Genomic DNA, 18627 nt, shown 5'->3' on the forward strand with positions numbered 1-18627 from the left:
AATCCACCGATCACCACCTGAAAGAGATCCCAAATTGACAATGCCAAAAAATATAATAGCAAAATTCCAAAATTACCAGATGAAAGAGAAGGTGCTGCAAGCAGCCAGAAAGAAACAATTTAAATATCATGGAACCACAGTCAGGATTACACAGGACCTTGCAGCTTCTACATTAAAAGACCAAGGGCATGGAACATGATATTCCTAAGGCAAAGGAGCTTGGAATGCAGCCAAGGATCAATTACCCAGCAAAAATGAGCATCATTTTTCAAGGGAGGAGGTGGATATTCAACGAAATAGGAGACTTCCAAACTTTCCTGATAAAAAGACCAGAGCTCAACAAAAAATTTGATCTTCAAGTACAGGACTCAAGAAGGACTTAAAAAGGTAAATGGGACAGAAGGATACAATATGTTGTTAATAAGGGGGGGCTGTTTAAACCCCTACAAGGGAATATGAGACTTGCAACCCTTGAGAACTGTATTGTTATTACACCTTGTTAAAGGAGTATACATAAAGAGGGTGGATATTAGTTGACTTTGATGTAATGATAAAAAAAAATCTAATCAAGTGGGTTAAATGGATCCAAATATGTGGATCAATCTGATCTTAGAAAATGTACTGAGAAAGGAGGAGGCAGACAAGGGTAAATTACATTACAGGAAAAGACACAAAATCCTATTACAGCAGAGGGAAAGAAGGGGGGAGCATTGTTTGAACCTTACTCTCATCAGATTTGGCTCAAGAAGGGCATAATATAATCAGTTAGGTATAGAAATCTAACTTGCCCTATAGGCAGTAGGAGGGAAAAGGGGAAAGAAAAGGGAGGGGGAAAGAAAGGGGGGAAAGAAGAGAAGCAGCAGTAAGACTAAAGGGGAAGAAAAGGGAAAGGGATAATAAAAGGGGAAGGGACTGAAGGAGGCGGTGGTCAAAAGCAAAACACTAGTGAAGGGGAGAAAGGAAGAAAGAAAAGCATAAATGGGGGGAAAGGATGGAGAAAAAGACACAGATAGTAATCATAACTGTGAATGTGAATGGGATGAACTCTCCCAAAAAGAAAAGATTGCAGAATGGATTAAAAACCATAATCCTACAATATGTTGTTTACAGGAAACACATTTGAAAAAGAGTGACACATACAGGGTAAAGGTAAAAGGCTGGAGCAATATATTATGTCAGCTGAAGTAAAAAAAGCAGGGGTAGCAATCCTGATCTCAGACAAAGCAAAAGCAAAAATAGATCTAATCAAAAGAGATAAGGAAGGAAACTACATCCTGCTAAAAGGCACCATAGACAATGAAGTAATATCATTACTAAACATATATGCACCAAATGGTATAGCATCCAAATTCTTACAGGAGAAGTTCAGGGAGTTACAGGAAGAAATAGACAGCAAAACTATACTAGTGGGGGACCTGAACCTCCCCCTCTCAGCACTAGATAAGTCTAACCACAAAATAAACAAGAAAGAAGTTAAGGAGGTGAATAGAACATTAGAAAAGTTAGGTATGATAGACCTCTGGAGAAAACTGAATGGGGATAGAAAGGAATATACTTTTTTCTCAGTACATGGCACATACACAAAAATTGACCATGTACTAGGGCATAAAAACCTCACAATCCAATGCAGAAAGGCAGAAATATTAAATGCATCCTTTTCAGATCATGATGCAATAAAAATTATATGTAATAAAGGGCCATGGAAAGATAGACTAAAAAATAATTGGAAACTAAATAATCTAATCCTAAAAAATGATTGGGTCAAACAACAAATCATAGAAACAATCAATAATTTCATTCAAGAGAATGACAATAATGAGACAACATACCAAAACCTATGGGATGCAGCAAAGCAGTTCTTAGGGGAAGTTTTATATCTCTAAATGCTTACATAAATAAAATAGAAAAAGAGGAGATTAATGAATTGGGCATACAACTAAAAAAACTAGAAAAAGAACAAATTAAAAATCCTCAACTAAACACCAAATTAGAAATATTGAAAACCAAAGGAAAAATTAAAAAATTGAAATTAAGAAAACTATTGAACTAATAAATAAAACTAAGAGCTGGTTTTATGAAAAAAAATCAAATAGATAAGCCTTTGGTTAACTTAATTAAAAAAAGAAAGAAGAAAACCAAATTACTAGTATCAAGAATGAAAAGGGTGAAGCTACCACCAAGGAAGAGGAAATTAAAACAATAATTAGGAATTATTTTGCCCAACTATATGCCAACAAATTTGACAATCTTAGTGAAATGGATACATATTTACAAAAATATAAATTGCCCAGATTAACGAAGAGGAAGTAAAATACTTAAATAACCCCATCTCAGAAAAAGAAATTGAACAAGCCATTGATGAACTCCCTAGGAAAAAATCTCCAGGGCCAGATGGATTTACATGCAATTCTATCAAACATTTAAAGAACAATTAATTCCAATACTATGTAGACTATTTGGGAAAATAGGTGAAGAAGGAGTCTTACCAAATTTTTTTATGATACAAATATGGTGTTGATACCTAAACCAGGAAGAGTCAAAATAGAGAAAGAAAATTATAGACCAATTTCTCTAATGAATATAGATGCAAAAATTTTAAACAAAATACTAGCAAGTAGATTGCAGCAACTTATCACAAGAATAATACACTATGACCAGGTAGGATTTATACCAGGAATGCAGGGTTGGTTCAATATTAGGAAAACTATCAGCATCATTGAGCATATCACAACAAAACCAACAGAAACCACATGATCATCTCAATAGATGCAGAAAAAGCTTTTGATAAAATACAACACCCATTCCTATTAAAAACACTAGAAAGCATAGGTATAAATGGAGTCTTCCTTAAAATAATAAATAGCATATATCTAAAACCTTCAGCAAGCATTATATGTAATGGGGACAGGCTAGAAGCATTTCCAATAAGATCGGGGTGAAACAAGGATGTCCATTATCACCACTGTTATTCAATATTGTACTGGAAACCTTAGCTTTAGCAATAAGAGAAGAAAAAGAAATTGAAGGCATTAGAATAGGCAAAGAAGAAACAAAGCTATCACTCTTTGCAGATGACATGATGATATACTTAGAGAATCCTAGAGAATCAAGTAAAAAACTACTTGAAATAATAAACAACTTTAGCAAAGTTGCAGGCTATAAAATAAACCCACATAAATCATCAGCATTTCTATATATTACCAACAAAGCCCAACAGCAAGAGATAGAAAGAGAAATCCCATTTAAACTTACTGTAGACATTATAAAATATTTAGGAGTCTACCTCCCGAAACAAACCCAGGAACTCTATGAACACAATTACAAAACACTTTTCACACAAATAAAATCAGATCTAAATAATTGGAAAAACATCAGTTGCTCATGGGTAGGCCGAGCTAATATAATAAAAATGACAATCCTACCTAAGCTAATTTACTTATTCAGTGCCATACCAATCAAACTACCAAAAAATTATTTTATAGAGTTAGAAAAAATAATAACAAGATTCATTTGGAAAAACAAAAGGTCCAGAATATCAAAGGAACTAATGAAAAGAAATGCAGGGGAAGGTGGCCTAGCAATTCCAGATCTTAAATTGTATTATAAAGCAGCAATCATCAAAACTGCTTGGTACTGGCTAAGAAATAGGGAGGTGGATCAGTGGAATAGGTTAAATATGCAAGACACAGTAGTCAATGACTATAGTAATCTATTATTTGATAAACCCAAAGACCCCAGCTTCTGGGATAAGAACCCACTCTTTGAAAAAAACTGCTGGGAAAACTGGAAAAGAGTATGGCAGAAACTAGGCATAGACCCAAATCTCACACCATATACCAAAATAAAGTCAAAATGGGTTCAGGACTTAGATATAAAGGCTGATACCATAAGTAAACTGGGAGAACAAGGAATAGTTTACCTATCAGATCTATGGAGAACAGAAGAATTCATGACCAAACAGGAGATAGAGAACATTATGAAAAGCAAAATGGATAATTTTGATTACATTAAATTGAAAAGTTTTTGCACAAACAAAGCCAATGCAACTAAGATTAGAAGGAAGGTAGAAAATTGGGAAAGAATTTTTACAACCAGTCTCTCTGATAAAGGCCTCATTTCTAAAATATATAGAGAATTAAGACAAATTTATAAGAACACAAGCCATTCCCCAATTGATAAATGGTCAAAGGATATGAACAGACAGTTCTCAGATGAAGAAATTAAAGCCATCTATAGTCATATGAAAAAATGCTCTAAAATTATTGATTAGAGAAATGCAAATCAAAACAACTCTGAGGTACCACATCACACCTATCAGATTGGCCAACATGACAAAACAGGAAAATGATAAATGTTGGAGAAGATGTGGGAAAATTGGAACACTAATACATTGTTGGTGGAGTTGTGAAATGATCCAACCATTTTGGAGAACAATTTGGAACTATGCCCAAAGGGCTACAAAAATGTGCATACCCTTTGATCCAGCAATAGCACTTCTAGGGCTATATCCCAAAGAGATCAAACAAATGGGAAAAGGACCCACATGTACAAAAATATTCATAGCAGCTCTTTTTGTGGTGGCAAAGAATTGGAAATTGAGAGGATGCCCATCAATTGGGGAATGGCTGAGCAAGTTGTGGTATATGAATGTAATGGAATACTATTGTGCTATAAGAAATGATGAACAGGCTGACTTCAGAAAAACCTGGAAAGACTTATATGGTCTGATGCTGAGTGAAGTGAGCAGAACCAAGAGGACTTTGTACGCAATAATAGTCACATTATGCAGTGAGCAAGATTGTTAAGCTGAACCCTTCCCAGCATTATGAGGATCTAAGACATCTCCAGACATCTCGGGATGGAAAATGCTGTCCACATCCAAAGACAGAACTATGGAAGTCGAATCGGTATCACTTATTTTTACCTTCTGTTGAATTTTGTTTCATTTTTCTGATGGTTCCTCCTGTTCGTTTCAATTTTTACTTACAACTTCACTAATGTGAACGTATGTTTAATAGGTATGTAAATGTAATTGTGCACTATCTTGGGGAGGGTGGGGGGGGAGGAAGGGGAGAAAAATATTCAACTCAAAAGTATGTGGAAGTGATTGTTGATAAATCAAAATAAATTAATTAAAAAAAATAGCCTAACCCAAATGGCAAAAGAGGTCCAAAAAGCCAATGAGGAGAAGAATGCCTTGAAAAGCAAAATTGGCCAAATGGAAAAGGAAGTCGAAAAGCTTACTGAAGAAAATGCTTCCTTAAAAATTAGAGTGGAGCAATTGGAAGCTAGTGACTTTATGAAAAATCAAGACACTGTAAAACAAATCCAGAAGAATGAAAAAAAAAAGAAAACAATGTAAAATATCTCACTGGAAAAACAACTGACTTGGAAAATAGGTCCAGGAGAAAGAATTTAAAAATTATTGGACCATCTGAAAGCCATGATCAAAAAAAAGAGCTTAGATATCATCTTTCAAGAAATTATCAAAGAAAACTACCCTGCTATTTTAGAACCAGAGGGCAAAGTAGAAATGGAAAGAATCTACCCTTCACCTCCTGAAAGAGATTCCCAAAGCAAAACTAGGAATATTGTAGCCAAATTCCAGAGTTCCCAGGTCAAGGAGAAAATATTGCAAGCAGCCAGAAAGAAACAATTCAAGTATTGTGGAAACACAATTAGGATAACTCAAGATTTAGCAGCTTCTACATTAAGGCATCAGAAGGCTTGGAATATAATATTCTGGAGGTAGGATTACAAGCAAGAATCACCTACCCAGCAAAACTGAACATAATCCTTCAGAGGAAAAAATTGACATTCAGTGAAATAGAACACTTTCAAGCATTCTTGATGAAAAGACCATAACTGAACAAAAAATATGACTTTCAGATACAAGACTCAAGAGAAAGATGAAGAGGTAAACAGGAACAAGAAATCATTACAGACCTGTTGAGGTTGGACTGTTTCCATTCTGCATGGAAAGATGGTATTTTTAACTGATGAATCCTTTGTCAGTATTAGAGTAGTTGGAGGGAAAAATTATATGTATGTGTATATAGACAGACAGATACAGATAGATAGATAGATAGATAGATAGATAGATAGATAGATAGATAGATAGCAAGCACAGGGTGAGTTGAAGATGAAGGGTTGGTAGGTATCTGGAAAATAAAATTAAGGGGTGAAAAAGGATTATACAGAGAGAAGGAGAAAGGGAGAAGTAGAATGGGGTAAATTATATCGTATAAAACAGATAAGAAAAGGCTTTTACAGTGGAGGGGAAATGGGAGAAGATGAGAGGGAATGAGTGAATCTTACTCTCATTGGATTTGGCTTAAGGAGAGAATAACACACACTCCATTAGGTGTGGAAATTTATCTTACCCTACAGAAAAATAAGAGGGGAAGGGGACAAGAGAGCAGGAGGATGATAGAGGGGAGGGAAGATTAGGGGAGAGGGTAATTGGAAGCAAACACTTCTAAGAAGGGACAAGCTCAAAAGAGAGAATAGAATAAATGGCGGGCGGGATAGGAGTAAGGAAAATGTACTTAATTTTTCACAACATGACTACTATGGAAGTGTTTTTCATGACTACACATGTATAACTTGTATCGAGTTGCTTGCCTTCGTAATGAGTGTGGGTGGGGAGAGAGGAAGGGAGAAAATTTCGAACCCAAATTTTTAAAACAAAAGTTATAAAAAATGTTTTCACACACAACTAGGGAAATAAAATATTCAGGAAATGGGGCATAGAAATCCATCCTGCCCTACAGGAAAATTGAAGGGGAAGGGGATAAGAGAAGGGAGGGAGAGATAGAAGGGAGGGAAGATTAGGAGAAGGGGTATTCAGAATACATGCCATCTTGGGGTGGGGGGAGGGATGAGATGGGGAGAAAATTTGAAACTCAAAATCTTGTGGAAGTGAATGTTGAAAACTAAAAATAAATAAATTAATAAAAAGATAATTTATTCCTCTACTTCTAGACAATACTTTCCCATCTAAGAGAAATTATAATCTGTTCCAATCATAATTATTTATGGGACAGCAATTATATAATTATTAACAATAATCTGGTTTGATGTTGAATGCACTTTCTCAGGTACTATGTTCTGTCTCATCATGGTGAAGACTTGAAAATAAAAATCTAACACTCCAACCGGCAGTGTTAAATTTCCAGTGGAGGCTGGTAATAAGACCATTAATAAGCTGAAGAGGGAAAGACCCTCTTGGACCTCAGAGGGCACAGTCCAAGTTATGATCTAAGAGAATAAGCAGAATTCCTTGTCAAGTCAACTCAAAGTTAGGAAGTAGATGGCAAGAAGTTGGAAAGAATTTTAGAGATGGTTGAGCCAGTATGGAAACATGGAGAATACACTACAAAGGAGAAGGACCGGCATAAGAAAAACAGTGTCTTATGTTATTTGAGCTCTGCAAGGTAATTTGCTTTTAAAAAGAAATAGCATTGTACAGTGCTAGAGAGGCAGTCAATAAAACTTTATGACAAAGGCATGATATTATACCTTTACTTATGAAGGGTAGATAATTGCTTCATTAGAAATGACAAGGGTAGCTGGGTGGCACAGTGCATAGCACTCTAGCCTTAGAGGCAGGAGGACCTGAGTTCAAATCCAGACACTTGACACTTTCTAGCTGTGTGACCCTGGGCAAGTCACTTAACCCTGATTGCCTCACCAAAAACACACAAAAAAAGAAATTACAAAGAACGGATTCTTTGCCATTTTTCTAGGTCATTTTCTATCCACTTCCACAGCAATAAATTTAGTTAAGATTCTTATAACCTCTTGTCTGGACTATTACAATAGCCTTCTGGTTGGTCTCCTTGACTCAAGCTTCTCTGCACTCTAATCCATTCCCAATCAGCTGTCAAAATGACCTTCTAAATAGTGCATGTGTGACCATGTCGCCCCACTATTCAATAAACTGTAATGGTTCCATCACTTCCAGGTTCGAATATAAAATGCTTTAACATTAAAAGCTCTTTGTAACATTTCCCCTCCTAATTTTCCAGTCTTCTTATACTTCTTCCTGCTATGGTCTAGCTACACTGACCTACTTGCAATTCTGTGAACCTCACACTTTACCTCATCTGTTTATGCCTTTGCTCCAGATATTTCCCCTTCCTGTCTTTAATGCATAGTTCCCTCAACTTCACCAGTTAGATTCCCTGGCTGCATTCAAGATTCAATTCAAATTTCACTTTTGACAGGAAGCCTTTCCATCAAACTTCTCTAGTGTCTTCCCTCTGAGATTATTTTTCATCTACTTTCTCTCTTTTTTTCTCTCTCTCTCTGTCTCTCTCTGTCTTTCTCTGTCTCTCTCAAAATAACTATTATATATAATAACTATTACAAACTAATAATTATATAATAACTATTATATATTATATAATTAAATATATATTATATATAGTAATCATATATAACTGCTATGTATACATATATACAATAGATGTAAAAGTTTTATACACACACACACACACATACATATGTTTATCCCTCACACACACATTCCCCTAGTTATTTATAGGTTGCAATTTCTCCCTCTCTGGAATGTGGGGTCCTTGAAATCAGGGACTGTTTTTGTCTTTTTTTTTCAGTGCTAGAGATTAGCATAGTGCTTGGGAACACAGTACTTAACAAATATTTGTTGAGTAAGTGACTGACTATACAAATGATCTAGAGACCAGAGAATGTTTTGAACACCCATGACTTATATAGGTTGAATATGAAGACCTAAGCCTTCCTTTTCTTGCTTATAAAGACTTAAAATAAAAACTGTAATAGTGAAGTTCATTTGGCTTTTCTTGCATTTCAATATATTTTAGATTCAACTGAAAGCCTAGCTCATGAAATTCGTTCTTATTAGCCACCCTTGTTGGGTTATTACCAGTAGGCTATTTATAGTAACCTTTGTTTTGCAGCTTGCCCCAGAGTGAAATAAAAATCAAAATTACTAAGAAAGAGTTTATTGTTCCTTCTTACCAATGATAAGTGACTCACAACCAATTAACATACATTTATTAAATGCTACATTCTGGGTATACAAAAAGAAAAGGAAAATGGTCTCTTTTCTGATTAAGGTGATATTCTACCAAATGGGAGACATCACACATATACAGACTTGTATACATACATTTTTGTATCTATACGTGTATGTATTCTTACACACTAGATAATTTTGTGGGGAAGGCAACAGAAGCTGGCAGGAATAGAGGAATCTTCATGCAGAAGGTGGTGTATGAGCTGAGCATTGAATGAAATTGTGGATTTTAAGTGGTGAATATGAGAAAAGATCTTTTTAGTTATAGAGGATAGCCTTTGTAAATGGGATGGGAGATGAGGCCTGGCATGAAAGACAAACAATACAGAGGCCAATTTGGCTAGGACATAGTATACATTAAAGGGAATATTATGGTTAGAGAGACACATTGAGGCCAGGTTGTGATGGCATTTAATTGCCAAGCAGGTAACAACAGATAAAATCAGTAACTCCTTCTTTATAATCCCTTTCTGCAGAAGTTTGTTGCCAATATCTGGTCACAACATCTAAAAATGACAGCTAGTTCTTTTAGTCTGTTATCTCTCTTGTATGTTGTCTTAAACAAAGATATAACCAAGACAGCGAAAAATGGCTTCAAGTATGGAATTTTAATAGTGCTTTCCCTTCTATTTATGTCAACAATAAAATTCTATTTCTTCATAAACTAGTCTTCATTTGGGGAGTATTTGTCTGAATCTAAACACATCCTAATAATATATGCTTTATTATGGAATCTACGTCTAATAGAATAGTTATATACTTTTGTCACTATTAAAAAAACTCCTCTAAAGAAGAGAGAAATAAAAATGCATTCAGTGTAGAGTAAATCATAAAGGAGGACCCTATGAAATCTTTAGGAATAATTCTTTAATGAATGTTTAAATTAGGATTTTTCATTCTTTTTATTATTAAACGTACAGTGTTGAAAACAATAACGTAGCACAACAGGGCATATGCACTTTTAATTTTAATAGACTATGTGAGACAAGAGATTAAGTAATGAATGACTCATTGTACTGTGAAATTAGTGGGGGTATTTTTTTTAAATACAAATGTGGGAAAAAGGTAATGATACATGTGAGACTTGTTAGTAGGAATTTGACTGGGAGAATCATTTAGCAGAATGTTTAAAGCCTATCTGCAATGTGATTTCTAGTCTAAAAAATTTGAATGTTAGGAAATATGAATTTGTTTCTGCTTCATCTAACTAGATTTGGTACAATGGGGTGTGCAGTTAGGGGGAAAAAATCTCTGGTACTTAATAAGGCAATAATTCATGCTGAGTGGATATGGGCAGTCATTCAGGGAACAATTGATTTTACAGTGTCTTAGGCTTGGTACCTTTTGGAGATTTGTGCACTTACTGTGCAGATACCATAAAGAAAAGATATAGTTCTCATTAAAAGGTGAGTACATTTTGGGGTATATATGTATACACACACACACACATAATATACACATACAAATACATATATAAAACTTTTAACGTATATATTTGTTAAAAGGTTAAAAATTATTCATTTGTAGTTTTAGCCAAAAATAGTTTTCTCTTTTCTTTTCTAGAGGTACACAAATTAAACAAGATGGCATGAAATGTCAGTTTATTTTCTATCCTTTTTCCACATTAAAAACATTTTTTGTTAAGCCCAGCTTCTTGGAGTCTAGCTAGGGATGTCTGGATGAAAAATAAATATTACATATCCACTTGTAGTTAAGAATAATTGATGCAAAGCTTGGTTGGACATCGCATGGTAAATGTCCAACATTGACCAGAAGGATTGTAAATTGTTCAATATTCAATGTAAGGCAATGGTTCTGACAATACATACTAGAATTAGAAATGATTATAGAGTCATTCATAGTGAAGATACTTTATTGAATATATTCTACAAATCAAAGTAGAAAAGTGAGTACCTCTCTAATACTTCAGTGGTGACATGGAATTCAATACTATAGAGGACCTCACACCCTTCAGGGGAAAAAAAATCCCAAGTTTGTTCACAGATGAATGATACCAATTAGATATAAATGACTTGCATTTAAATTTTAATGACTGAGAAGCACAACACTTATAAATTAATCTGCCCTCAAGCTCCCCAAAGCCATGATAATTAGTCAAGAACCTTTCTATATTAACCATCTTTTCAAAAGTTGAAATTATTATCTTCAAAAGGACAATATTTTTAAACAAAGAAAATTCACATTTAAAAAGGCAGAACAAAACATTTCTCATTTTGAAGTTTCTAATTTTTGGCCAATAGTGGTACAACAATTTCTTTTTAAGAACTCCTTGAGCCTACTAAAGTTGTAATCAGGAAAATGCAAGCAGTTCCAAGCCTTATTTCTTTTCTAACTTTTTTTTTTTGGGGGGGTGAGACAATTGGAGTTAAGTGACTTGCCCAGGGTCACAAAGCAAATAAGTGTCAAGTGTCTGAGGTCACATTTGAACTCAGCTCCTTCTGACTCCAGGAATGGAGCTTTATCCACTGCACCACCTAGTTGCCCCATCCAAGCCTTATTTCTAACACAGATTCAGTCCATTTGTGGTGAATCCCTCCTGGCAAATACTCTCCAAATCAGACACAAAACAAAAACAAAACTCAATGTACATTGTTGAATTTTCTGATCTACATATTTCTGTTTGCTATTTATCATCCACCAAAACTCATTGATTTCTAGATTTCAAGAAAAAATAAGTTAATTTCTAAATATAAACTTAATTTTGCCAAGGTTGAGCAATAAATGTTCATTATTTGGTAAAAAAAATAATATTTTATCCTCTTTTGCTTGAAAGTTAAGGATATAGGAGAGTAAGATTATTATTAGAAATTAATGTTCTAATGCTGAATTTGAATAGTATCAATCAAAGATGCAAGTCATATGGGAGATTCAGAAAATTGATTAATATTATAAGGAAAGAAAAAATAATACATTTTCAGATTGAGATTTCTTTTTGCTGTTTTCACATGACAGCAATTTATGAATTCAGAAATACAAATCGCATTTTTGTGCAAACACACCCTCTTTTTAGAAAAGTGTGGCACTGAATATAGCTATTTTCTTGAAAGCTCTTCAGAAGGCCCTTCTCTCACTTAATTTTTCAAATGTTAAATATGAAAGGAAATGGCTGTTATAAGGGTGAAAGATAAAGTAGAATGGTAATATGGTAACATGTCCTTGTCTTACTTCATCTTTGTATCATCAAAAACAGTACAAAATGGTACTCCCTGTGAGCAAAGATGTTAATTTTGGTGAAGAGAAAAGGTTTGTATCTCTACCATGTATGCCATATATACAGATGTATGTATATATACACATATTTGTGTGCATATATAAAATTCATGCATGGTAGAGGTACAGAAAAGGATACACACATGTATATGTGTATGTATATGCATATGTATGTGTATGTATGTATATATACATATGCACATATCGACACATTCTATCTTCCTATCTATCTTTATCCCTTTTTCTCCTTTCAAAAGGATTATGAGCTTTGAACAGTTAATTTGGGACTTTCAATGGGGAAAAAATGAAACAAAACAAAGACAACAACCAAAATTTGTTCCTTTTATTTAGTTTTCTTAAATAATATTTGCAATGTACAGCCATTACAGGGGCAAAGTGAATTAAAGCCAAGGACTATTAAACTCACTCCCCACAACCTAGTTGGAGACTTCGTCCAAGTTTGTTCTGTCAAGTTGAGTGGTTTATAACAAAATCTCAAAAGAGATAGCAGGAGATTTATGCTTTCAGCCTGGCAGTTCATTTGCCTGTGGTGAAAAGAGAAATGATTTGTGTAATTTTCTGTGGGTTGTAAAATGAAGACAAACAGGTCAGAGGATTTTGCTAGTTCTGTGCTTGGAGGGCAAGGGGAGCCTTTTTGTTGCTAGTATACCTTGTCATGGAGATAATTATGAAAACAAGATATTAATTGGAAACACATTGAAAAACCATGGTTTAAACATTTGAAATAAGAAGTTCAATTCTTCAGATATCTTATAAAAATTCTGTATTATGGTAAGCCATGATTACATCAGGAAAAAATATTACTACTACACGGGTACTTGAAAATGTTATGTATAATACTTTAAGTCTCTTTAAAAGGGAATTAAATGGTAAGACATCAAATTAAGTGACCTGGCTATCTACAAACCCATATTTGCTGTGTGGTAGCAATTCCTCATCCTAGCTTCCTAAGTCTATGTAGTGGGATTTTGAGGTTTACAGGACCTCTGATGTCAACTAGTGTGATTCTTTTAATATGACAGATGAAGAAATTGAGTCTCAGGGAGGATGTGAGTTGCCTAAAGTCACCTGGGGTGTAAGTTTCAAAAGTGATTGGAACCCAGATCTTTGGACTTTAGAGTCAGTGTTCTTTCCCTGTACCACATAGCCCTTCCTTGGGCAATTGTGTAGATATCCGTGGGTCAGAAATTATGGCATAGAAATGAATATGATATAACTTCTAATAAATCTTTCTATATTTTTGAGCTTTTGTCTATTTTACAGGAGTTTGATTTTTTTTACAGGTACCCTTGGTGAAATAGCCAAAATGTGTTTTTACTTCACCTTTCTTAATAAGAAAGATTTTTAGAGGACTTCTGTGGTTTGCAAAGCACTCTGAATATATCAGATCAAGTCAAGTCAACATAAATTTATTCAGTGCCTGCCATACGCTGGGGATTCTGCTAAGCAGTGGGAATACAAAGAAAGGGTATATACACGTGTACACAAACACGCATACAAGCACACACACACACATATACCCGTACATTTCCCTCAAGGAACTCACAATCTAACAGGTGAGACAACCTGTAAACAAGTATTTACAAACAAAAAATATGCGGGATGTACTGGAGATAATCTCAGAGGGAATTCACTGGCATTAAGCATAATGGAGAAAGCTTCTTGCAGAAGATGGGATTTTAGGTCAGACTTGAAGAAGCCCACATTTTCCTTTCCTTATACTATCTTCTTAACTCTATTCAGACTTTTGACCTCATCGTTCAACTGAAATTGTTTTCGCCATAATTACGAATGATCTCTTAAGTATGACATCTAATGCTTTTTTCCCCTCAATCCTCACCCCTCTGGACCTTTCTGCAGCCTTTCGCACTGTTGCTTACCCCCTTCTTGATGCTCTTCAGGTTTCTGTGATACTACTTTCTCCTCGTTCTCTTCCTATCTGTCTGACTACTTTTTCTCTGTATATCCATCCTGGTTGCGCCCATTAGAGCCCCCCGCGGCTCAATCACGCCTCTCCTCTTTTTCCTCTTTTTTGGTGATTTCATTGGTTCCCACTTATTCAAATATATTTTCTTTGTTGATGATCCTCCAATCTACTTATCCAGCCCTAACCTCTCTCCCAGTCTTCAGATTCACACCTCAAATTGCCCATTGGATACTTTGAATTGGATGCTTAAAAGCATCTTAAAAGTAGTATGTCTAATGCTGAACACCATTATCTTCTCCCACCTCAAACCTATTCTTCTTGTAATGTTTCAATAACAACCTGTAATCCTGTAATAAAGAGAAACTGAGGCACAAGCTTTCAAGCATAATCAACTTATTAGGAAGGCTAGTAATTGCCAGTAAAATGAGATCCCAAGCTCCTCAATGGTCGGGGATACTTTTGACAACCAGAGCAGACTTTTTTATGCAATTAAAATATAATACTCTAGATGAGATGCTAAAAATATTTCTGTGATGAAAAATAAACTGAAACAGTAATTAGCCTGTAGCAGAATTAAGGGTGGAGTTAGGTCTGACCTGATTCACATGAGGGAATCTCTAAGAGCCATGGCAATGAGAAAAACATAGTGTTGATCAACATCTTCTGGTATTAGCTGTGTTAGGCAACCCCTACACCACAGTGGTTCATTGGAAGGCTTATGACAGGCAAAGCATCTTATATGACCATGTAAACACATTATCCATCCTTCCTTCTGGGGTGAGATAGATTGAGTCCAAGCTGTAGTTCAGAGAAATGGAGAAATTAAATTCTTATAAACTCTATTACTAAAGCCTATACAATTAAATCTAACTCTAATCCATAAGTAGTGTTTCCCATGATTAGATACGATTCTCAATAAATAATACAAAATAAAGTGAGATATCAATTTTTAATTTCCCACTAACTTTTCTATTATTTCCAAGGCACTAGTATTCTCTCAGTCACCCAGGTTCACAACTTAGGTGTCATCCTTTTCTCCTCACATTTTTTTAAATGTCCCCTTCTCTCCTCTGACACTGACACCACCCTGGTTAAGGCTCTCATTATCTCATGCCTGGACAATTGTAATAGCTTTCTGGTTGGTCTTCCTGCTTCAAGTCTTTCCTCACTCCAGTCCATCTTCCCCATAGCTGTCAAATTGATCTTTCTAAAGGGCAAATCTGACTGTTTCATCCCAATATTCAATAAATTCCAGTCCTCTTTTTGGCATTCAAAGCCCATCATGGCTATCTACTTCCTTTCCAGTTTCTTATATCTTACCCTCATTTATGCACTCTGTGATCCACTGACTCTGTCTTTGCTGTTCCTGGACCAAGACACTTCACCCTCTAACTGCATTTTAATTGGCTTTCCTGTGTGCCTGGAATTCTTCCCATACCCCTCACTTCTGAGACCTGGCTTCCTTCAAATTCTGGCTGAAATCTCACAACAAAACTTCCCCAAACTTCCTTAGTGCTGGTGCCATCTTTCTTAGATTATTTCCGATTTATTATGTATATGTCTTGTGTGTACATCATTTTTGCAATGCTTGGCATGTTATCTCCCCCATTATTAGACTGTGAACTCTTTGAAAGTGGATACTTGAGGATCGGGCACCAGGGTGCTTTCTTTGTATTCCCAGAACAAAATACAGTACCTGGCACATAGTAGGAGTTTAATAAAAGTTTATTGACTCTATCCCACTCCCTCCTTCATATTCTCTGAATCCTTTTACCTCTCCCTTTTCCCTGGCTTGGCTGAAAAACACCCCCAAGTGGGGGGCATTTAAAAAAAATCTGTTCTCTAGGATCTTAGAATCTAGTTGTTTCTCTTCTTTCCTGTCCATTCTTCCTAACTATAACATTACTCTGGCTTTTCTGACAAAATAAGAAAAATTCCTGGAAAGGACTTTCTTTCTTTTGTCTTATCTGTTCTTTACATAAATGCTAAGTATTCTTTCACATTTATTGAAAACCCCACCATCCAAATAAGCTATTTGTGGCCAAAAGATTTCCTTACTGAAAAACAAAAACAACATTTACCTGCATTGTTGGTGCAATAGCCATAATAGATTTTAAAATGCCTCTGCTTTCTCCTACTGCTAACATTGCAGTGAGTAGTAGTCCCTTGTCTTGTGGGGTCAAGTGATAGATTTATGTTTTGTGTGTAGTTGACTATCCTACTCATAAAGGGAATTATTCACAATCTTGGGGGATAAATGTGAATTCGGCTTTAAACCATAAGGCCTGAACCAAATGGAAAGTGTTTTATGGATGTGTTTTGCTTCCCCTCCATGCCATTTTTCTTTATTTTTTTCTTTCCTCCCAGCCAATTTCCATTATCCTTTTGATACTCTCTTTGTTAAAAGCTAACTTATAAGATGTACGTTCTTGAGATGTGAGGGTGTGTGGGAAAAGGAGGATAAAATACTCCAGACATCTAGACCAAAAAAATCACTTTATGGAATTAAATTTCTTTAATCATTTTGTAATCATCATACAATCTGAGATTTTCAAAGCTGTTTATTTTTTTAATACAACTTTAATAATGTAAAGGAAGAGAATTATACTCTACATCTAGAGGGCAATGTAAGAATCAGAAAATAAATTGAGGGAAAATTCTATTTAGCCTACACTTTGGACAATTGAGAATCTCTTTAAATATACCCCATCATATCAAACTTCAAAAAGGTTAAATGAAAATGTTTGGAAATGTTCCATCTCCTTTACTACTGTGCACTTCAGAAAGAAGCCTTTGGGTTAAGCTAATCTCTTTTTTTAATTAATTAGCATAGTATTTCAAATTCTCTCCATTCTCCTTTCCCATCTTTGACCTGAGACTTTTGCTGATAGGAAGCAGAAATTGTAGGTAATGAGTGCAACTGATCCTATGAGATATTTGCTTCAGAGGGACATATAATAGTGTAGTTGATATAACACATCTAGCTAGGGAAAAAGTCCTGTGGTACTTTTAAAATTTCTTTGTGTCTAGATTTAGGATTCTAGAGCTAAAGCTGGAAAGGATCTTAGAGGTTATTTAGTCCAAGCCTTTGGTTTGTACAGATGAGGAAATTGCAGCCCTGTTTTCAGAGTGACCTTAGGTACTTATTGCACTTGCTCTTCTTGCCCGAGGTCACTCAGTAAGAGTCAGAGGCAGAATGTGAACCTAGGTCCTCTGACTTGATTTCCTTCATGTTTAACTTACTTTCGTTTATAATTTAAGTATATTACATTGGAATGTTATGTCTGCTTTACTAAGCAAGCAGTTGGGACACACTAGGTAGTGTGCCTTTAACTGTGCTTTTACTGAAGATGTTAGTCACCAATTATTTTTAACATCTTTGGATATTGGTTGGTGTTCAGATCTTCAAATGCTTTGAAATAACCATTATGAAAACTTATCAAGGATAGCTTTGCCTTTGATGTAGATTTTTGTGTGTCTGTATGTATGTAGGGTAGAAGAAACTGGGAATTATACTTTAAGCTAAAATAGGGAATAGACAATTTGGAACTAGAAAGAAAAAAAAAAGTAACATCCTGTGGAGGACTGGTGGGGACTAATAATGTGACATTTTTTCCAAGTTCATTGGGAGTCTTTTGCCTCCTATAAAAAAAGATAGATCAAATTATAATAGAAATAGGACAGATCAACTTATTCTGCAACATTAAAAGGAAACATTTGCTGTTATTCAGGGTTTTTAAGTCACTAGTTTTCATCATATATAGGTCAGCTTTAACAATTTCCCTCACATACAGGTGTATTGCAATCACACCCCTCCACTTTTTCCTCCTAACTTTGATTTTTTTTCTGTTTTGCAAAGTTATCTTGGGGGCTGGAGATTGATATTTTTTTCAGTATTCCCTACTAAACCATGATTTCTCCCCACTAACTTTCAACATTTCTAAAATTCTTTTGGGTGCTTAATAAAACCAATTTGCCTACAGTGCGACTAATCATTTTAAAAACATTTTCCCCTCAATATCATTGACCACTTAAGAAAAGTTGCCTTTTAGATTTACATGTTACATTTTTTTTTCAGAAGGAGTTTCTACCTAAGTAAAACCATATTCTAATTTCAAAGGAATATGGTCTTAAAAGCCAAAGATTCCTAAATATTTCTTTACCATCATTGATAAGCAGATTAATTATTAACCTTGTTCTTAGTAGGGCAAAGCATTGTGAATGAATCGGATATTACAGTCAACAAGCTGTTATCTAAGAAGAATTTCATTCCTGATCCTTATATCATTTGCCAGTTACTATTTTTAGAGGTCCATCTTATTCCTATGTATATATTGGGAGTTTCTGTTAATAGAAGCTTAGAAATATACACCTGCTATCTGTACCT

Source organism: Phascolarctos cinereus, unplaced genomic scaffold, assembly GCF_003287225.1.
Source record: "Phascolarctos cinereus isolate Bilbo 61053 unplaced genomic scaffold, phaCin_HiC Scaffold_1;HRSCAF=81, whole genome shotgun sequence".
NCBI lineage: Eukaryota > Metazoa > Chordata > Mammalia > Diprotodontia > Phascolarctidae > Phascolarctos > Phascolarctos cinereus.